The 5,900-nt window shown below is 35.4% G+C and overlaps 1 pseudogene; it reads right to left on the bottom strand.

Annotated features, from left to right (window-relative positions):
- Positions 1-1,161: 1,161 nt before the first annotated feature.
- On the bottom strand, positions 1,162-2,955 carry LOC122797826 (annotated as a pseudogene).
- Positions 2,956-5,900: the final 2,945 nt, after the last annotated feature.

The following is a 5,900-nucleotide window of genomic DNA, read 5'->3' as shown; positions in this document are numbered from 1 at the left end:
AGACAAACAAACGTCTAGTATGGTTAAGGGTGAAGTGGTGAGAGCGTCCTGAATGACCTCCAGTGACTTTCATTTCCAGCAGTAGTTAGAAACTTTAAAGAAGATGTTTTCAGAATGAGGGTATTGGCTTGACTTGTTGAGAGGTACTGAACTGCAAATTTTGAATGAAACAAATGGTAGATTTAAACCAATTATTAATGGCTGGGTTGGGAATAATCTTACTATGATTAGTGACAGAAATACAAAAGTTACATTTTGTGTTACCTTACTCACACCTTCCTCTTATAAACATCTTTTCAAAGAATTGGAAGGGTGTATTAACTGCAGACCCTAGTTTACAAAACAAATTTGGAACCCAGATTAAGTTTATTTTTAAACTGGGGAAAATATTAAGAATTAAATGGTGTGCATTCCCACAGTGAAAGTAAAAAGAACTAATGGAATGTTTATGTGTGGAGCTTCTGCATAATGCTCACTTATACATGAAGGAGAATGAAGTTCATGTGCCACTTGATTTTGTAATAATTGCAAAGGGAATTTTTCCTGTGAAACTTTGGGCGTTATTTATATTGCATGAAAGTGATTCTTTCAGTGCATTCTACACCAGAAAGACTGAATGCACTTTGAGGAAATGCATTTATCAGCATTAAGACAAGTGATGCAAGAAATGCTGGAGATAGGCACTCTATAACTCACCAGAATTTTATGCAATTTCATTTTTTTATCTTTCAAAAAAGTAATAAAAGTCCCAAACGAGTGATTACTGGAAAACTCTTAAATGGTACATAAACATATCTGGCATATTAAATTTAACTCAGAAGTGTTTCCAGGATTAAATTTCTCTCAGCAGTCTATTAAAGCTGAGGTTGCTATTTTATAATAAAAGTATATTTTACAGTGTATTTTCTATAAATCTGCTTTTTACCATAGTGTTTTAAATATTTATGCATTTATTCACTGTCTCTATAAATGTATTTAAATGTATTGGATCATGTGATGTTCTTGCCAGCCGTCACGTGCCTTAATCTAATACCTTAAACTGATATGTTTTCATCTGGATTTGTGGTTATTATTCATTTCAGGTTGTTTTTTTTCGGGGGGGGGGTCAAATGCATTTAAGAAAAAAGGTTTATTTGTTAAATACTTTTTTGGGACATTAACTTACTTAGATGATGGTGCCATATTACTACCACTATAAATGGGTTGCACACGGGCATTCATAAACGCCTTCGCAATTGGATACTCCCACATGTGCCACATACTTCGTGGATCTGTAGGTTGCACTGATATACAACTTTATTCTGGAGATCAGATGCCTAGTACCTTGCCATTGATTCATTAGCTGTAGTTAAATGTTTCTCTGTGTGTAGCTGGATACATTTATCAAGGAATGCTCGATCCACACAGATCTGAGTTTTCAGTTCTGTAAGCCTGTGTTGTACAATCTATAACTGTGCATCAGTCTTTGCAAAACCTTTTCTTTGCCTGATGTAGTTTCTGATCTCCTCAAACATGAACTTTGCAGTTGGCTATTTCCAGCAATCAGCAATCTTTCCAGAGGAAGGTCTCTCATCAGATAGTAGAAACCTACATTTTCTTCTACAAGCAGGCAATCTCACATCTTCAAAGAACAGTTCAACAATATTTTCCAGTTTGTGACCCTTGATAAATCCTTTCATATCATTTTCAACTAGGAAAAAAATTACATCATGTGTTACAGTGCAGGCATCTTTCTTTGTAAGCACCTGACTCTTTAACAAACTTTCGCCAAAAAAAAAAAAAAAAACATTCCATAGAGACAAACTCACTGTCTAATATCTAAAACTATGGCTTCATCAGTCACCAAACTTAGAGCCAAAATCAACTCCTTCCTCTTCTGAGCCAAAAAGATCTCTCATTTTGTACCCCAACTAGCCAGAACAGCCATTGTTAAAGTTTTCCTTTGTCAGCTTGAATATGGGCTCCCAATTTTTGTTCTACCTTGAAGAAAAACATTGACACACAGCACACTATAATAGTATCTGCTGATTCATTACAAACTCACCTCTCTGTGAGCATCACTGTATCATCATAGAAAAAGCCAAATGGCTACCCATAAAAAACAATCTAACCTACGTTTAGGATCCCACCTGTACAAACTAATCCAGTGTCACACATTTAATGCCCTTGCAGCTAGACTTCATGGAAAAATCTCATCAAAAGCCTGAGACACTACTCACAACTCACACCAGCTCTCCTTACCCACAAAACCCAACTCCACAGAACTGCACATTTTCTCCTCTCTCCTTGGCAAGCTCTCTGCATTGACATTAAGGAAATCAACATTTATTCCAAATTCAGAATGTGACTCAAAAAGCACTTTGTTGTCCACGGTGAATGTTCCTGCTTCCACACAGGACATATCAACTAACATAGCTCCTTTCTGAGTCTCCTATGCTCTCAAAAGTCACTGAAGATTAACCCACTTTAGAAACTAACTGTATTGCACAGAAAAGTCTATGTGATCGCACATTGCACTGTGCATGTTCACTGGAATGTATATAAACAGTTTATTTCTATGTAAGTAGGCTGGTTCTGTTATTTCTTATATTTCTGTTTTTTTTTCTGTGAAATGACCTGGGCTGATTCTGAAACTGGTCAATACTGATTAGTACACTATACTGGTAAGTAAATATAAACAAATAAATAAATAAACATAATGACTAGGTCACTCATCCATCCATCCATTGACGATAAAGAACTTACCTCCATTGAGAATCCAGTCACTCCCATCTTTCCTGGCATTTGTATATACTTCTTGCAAATACTGCCAGCACCAGGTTCTGTCATGACATTGGCTCCAATACACTTCCCAGAAATTACAGCAGGAATGCACTCCTCTGTCAGGCTTTTACTGCCATAATGTGTAATGTATGACATGACTTCATCAGAATGCAAACTGAAGTCTGGGCCAGGTCAATTCATGTGTATCTTGTGTTCCCGAACAACAGCTGCAGAGAGATCACCAATCAAAAATGAAGAAACTATAAAAATCTTCAAAGATGCAGTTAAAGAGCATCTCTTTACTGAATTGACCTGCAACTGCTAACATGACAATGATTAGGGAATATACCATCCGATATCATGAATAGTAGATTAATTTAATGCATTTTCTCACACTTATTATATCATCTTGTAAACAAATATTTCACATGCATAAAGGGGTTTATGTATTACATTGCAAACATTCTACTTGCAAACAAGAGCTTTCTTCTTACCCTAACTGCATTCAAGCTTACCATTATGTTCTGAATTTTGCTTTGTGGTTCTTTTGTATATAATATTGCTGATTGAAAGATTGTGATTTGCTCTTTGAGCTTAGGGTGTGGGTCAACAGGGTCAATAGATCATTTCACTTACCCAGTTAATAATAGTAAATAAACAAAAAAATTGATGTTTCTGATTTTCAAGGAAAATTAACTATTAGATTTTTAGGTTTCTTACAGGGTGCAAGATCAAAGCCAGCAAAAACAAGAATAGTATATAATGTGAAAGAAAGTGGGGGTATGAACTTAATAAATCTAGTTTTGGCTTCAAAGTATTTATTTTGGATGCTATAAATAGTACACGAAAAAAAGAAGTACAATGAAAGGAATGCAGTTTTTTTAAATGTTACTATGTATTGGTGAAATAAAACAAAAATAAGGAAAATACAATATAAAAACTAAGATGGCAAAGAGTGTGAAAGAAAGATAAAAATGAAAATGTAATTAAATAATGTTAAAACAAATATATTCATAGGTTCATGGATTCATATGTAAGTACTAGACTAGCTGTGTTTGTGGGCTATGTTAAGCCTAATTTCTGTTTTGGTGCTTGAATTAACCTTCCCCATTTAGCATTAGATTGGCCTTACCCATGGCTGACAGTTATATGTTACCCCTAGTGAGAATAAATGTGATTATACCACAGATAATTTGAGGGGACCCATGTGTGGGATAAAGCATTTAGGTGCTGACTTTGTGCATTAGTAGTGCCAGGGGCAGCCCTGGTTTGAATTTTCTATTACCCATTCGTAGCCCTTAAATATGGACAGGGATGAGCTTTTTTTTTATTTGTTTACATGGATGGGGAGTGTGCTCCAGAGGCTTTGCGAGATATGCCTGTCCCCTCAATCCATTCTGCTGATGTTGAAGAAGATGTTTAATTTCCTAGGCTGAGTGTTTCTGATGCCATTTGACTCACTGATATGCAATGGGTCTATCAGCATTGGGCAGGGCAATGCTTTGTATGCAAATACACAGGTCATTACTTAGCAGTCTGTAGGACACCGAGTAGAATGTCAGGGCTTTGAGGCTGTCCATGTAGGACAAATTATAGTGACAGGACTGAGGTGGTCCATGTGGGGCAGATATGAAAAACTGGCACAAGAAAATAATGAAAGGACATTTTTTTGTATTTCTATGGGAAAATGTAGGAAACCTGTGAAAGATACAATTATAGAAACACAAATGAGTTTTGAAATGTTTTATGAAGGAGGTAGTCATGAAGATGTATGGTGAATAAATTGTGAATGAAAATATGAACTATAAGATATATTAGGAAGGGTATGTAATGTATGCAAAACTGAGGATACATTGCAACATTGTTTTCTAGAACGCAAAGAAAGCAATGATTTTTGGAATGTTTTCAAAAGGACTTATTATTGGAAAAGATTTGAAAACATGGATGGGAATATGATATTATTTAGTAAGAGAAATAAGTAAATGGGCTAGAGTTATATTTATAACAATATGATATTTGTTGAAAAGACATTCCCTGGGATTCAGGCTTCACACAAAGCCTACATGATTTAAGCATGTTAGAACAATGAGCAGCAGCACTCATTGAATATGCATGCTGCTCATCTCGTTTACATGTTCATAAGCACCTGTTCATGGCCAGCAGAAGTGTTGGCAGCTATGAAAAGGTGCAGAAAAGCATGAACACACAATGCAAACAAAACAGGTTGTCTGAAAGCAAACCTATTATGTGAGCATGCTCAGACAGCAAATATGAAGTAAGGGCAAGTTGATTACAATAAGTAAGATGCAGGGGATGTTAAACAAGCAATAATGCCTGACAGAGTGTGTGTTAATGTGTAATTAACACCTGCACAGGGGTGTTATGAGGTCTGATGCCTCAGGTGGATTAATACACATTAACACACACCCCGCAGGGTTTTACTGTGCTTAGAGAATGGGATCTCTGGAAAACAGTTGTGTTTTATTTACTTATATATATATTTTATCACTATATATTTTTAGTATATTTTGTATGTAAAATAGATCTCAGCCTAATGTTTGCAACTTGCTGTAGTATATTTTGTTTTTCATGGGAAAACAATAAACACTTTTTTGCAATTGGTGTGTTAGTTATCACAGGTATAAAGACACAACTCTTTGCAAGTTGACATATTTTATATTGTGGTTTACATTATCTGTATATATATGAAGCACCTTCGGTTCATAAATCTCTTAGCCTGTGAACATACGTTCATTGTACCACTTCATATTTTCAGCATTTCTTTGATCTGGTCATTCACTGATTGTGATTCAGTGTTCTAGAATTTGCTTTCACTTGATTCACTTTTAGAGAACTTTTATCTCAGAAGGAAGTATTATAAAGTTTTGCACTGCTTATCCCATTTGTTAAGCTCTTGTATTAAATGAGAAACTTTTAGCATATATGTTCCCTGTAAAACTACGTTACACCTTTCCAAGCCTATAATACCTTCCACAGATTTAGATCTGCTACTACACATACAGGGATTAAAGTTGGAGGTGTCTTGATTTACATCAAAAATAAATATACACCAAGGCTAGTCAAAAGACGATGCACTTGAGCTTCTTTACATTCAAATCACCATAGGCAAAATGGCA

This window comes from Protopterus annectens, chromosome 3.part1 (genome assembly GCF_019279795.1).
Source record: "Protopterus annectens isolate FY-2018-M chromosome 3.part1, PAN1.0, whole genome shotgun sequence".
NCBI lineage: Eukaryota > Metazoa > Chordata > Ceratodontiformes > Protopteridae > Protopterus > Protopterus annectens.
Note: the sequence above shows the minus strand (reverse complement) of the source record. Positions and strands in the feature narration are given on the sequence as shown.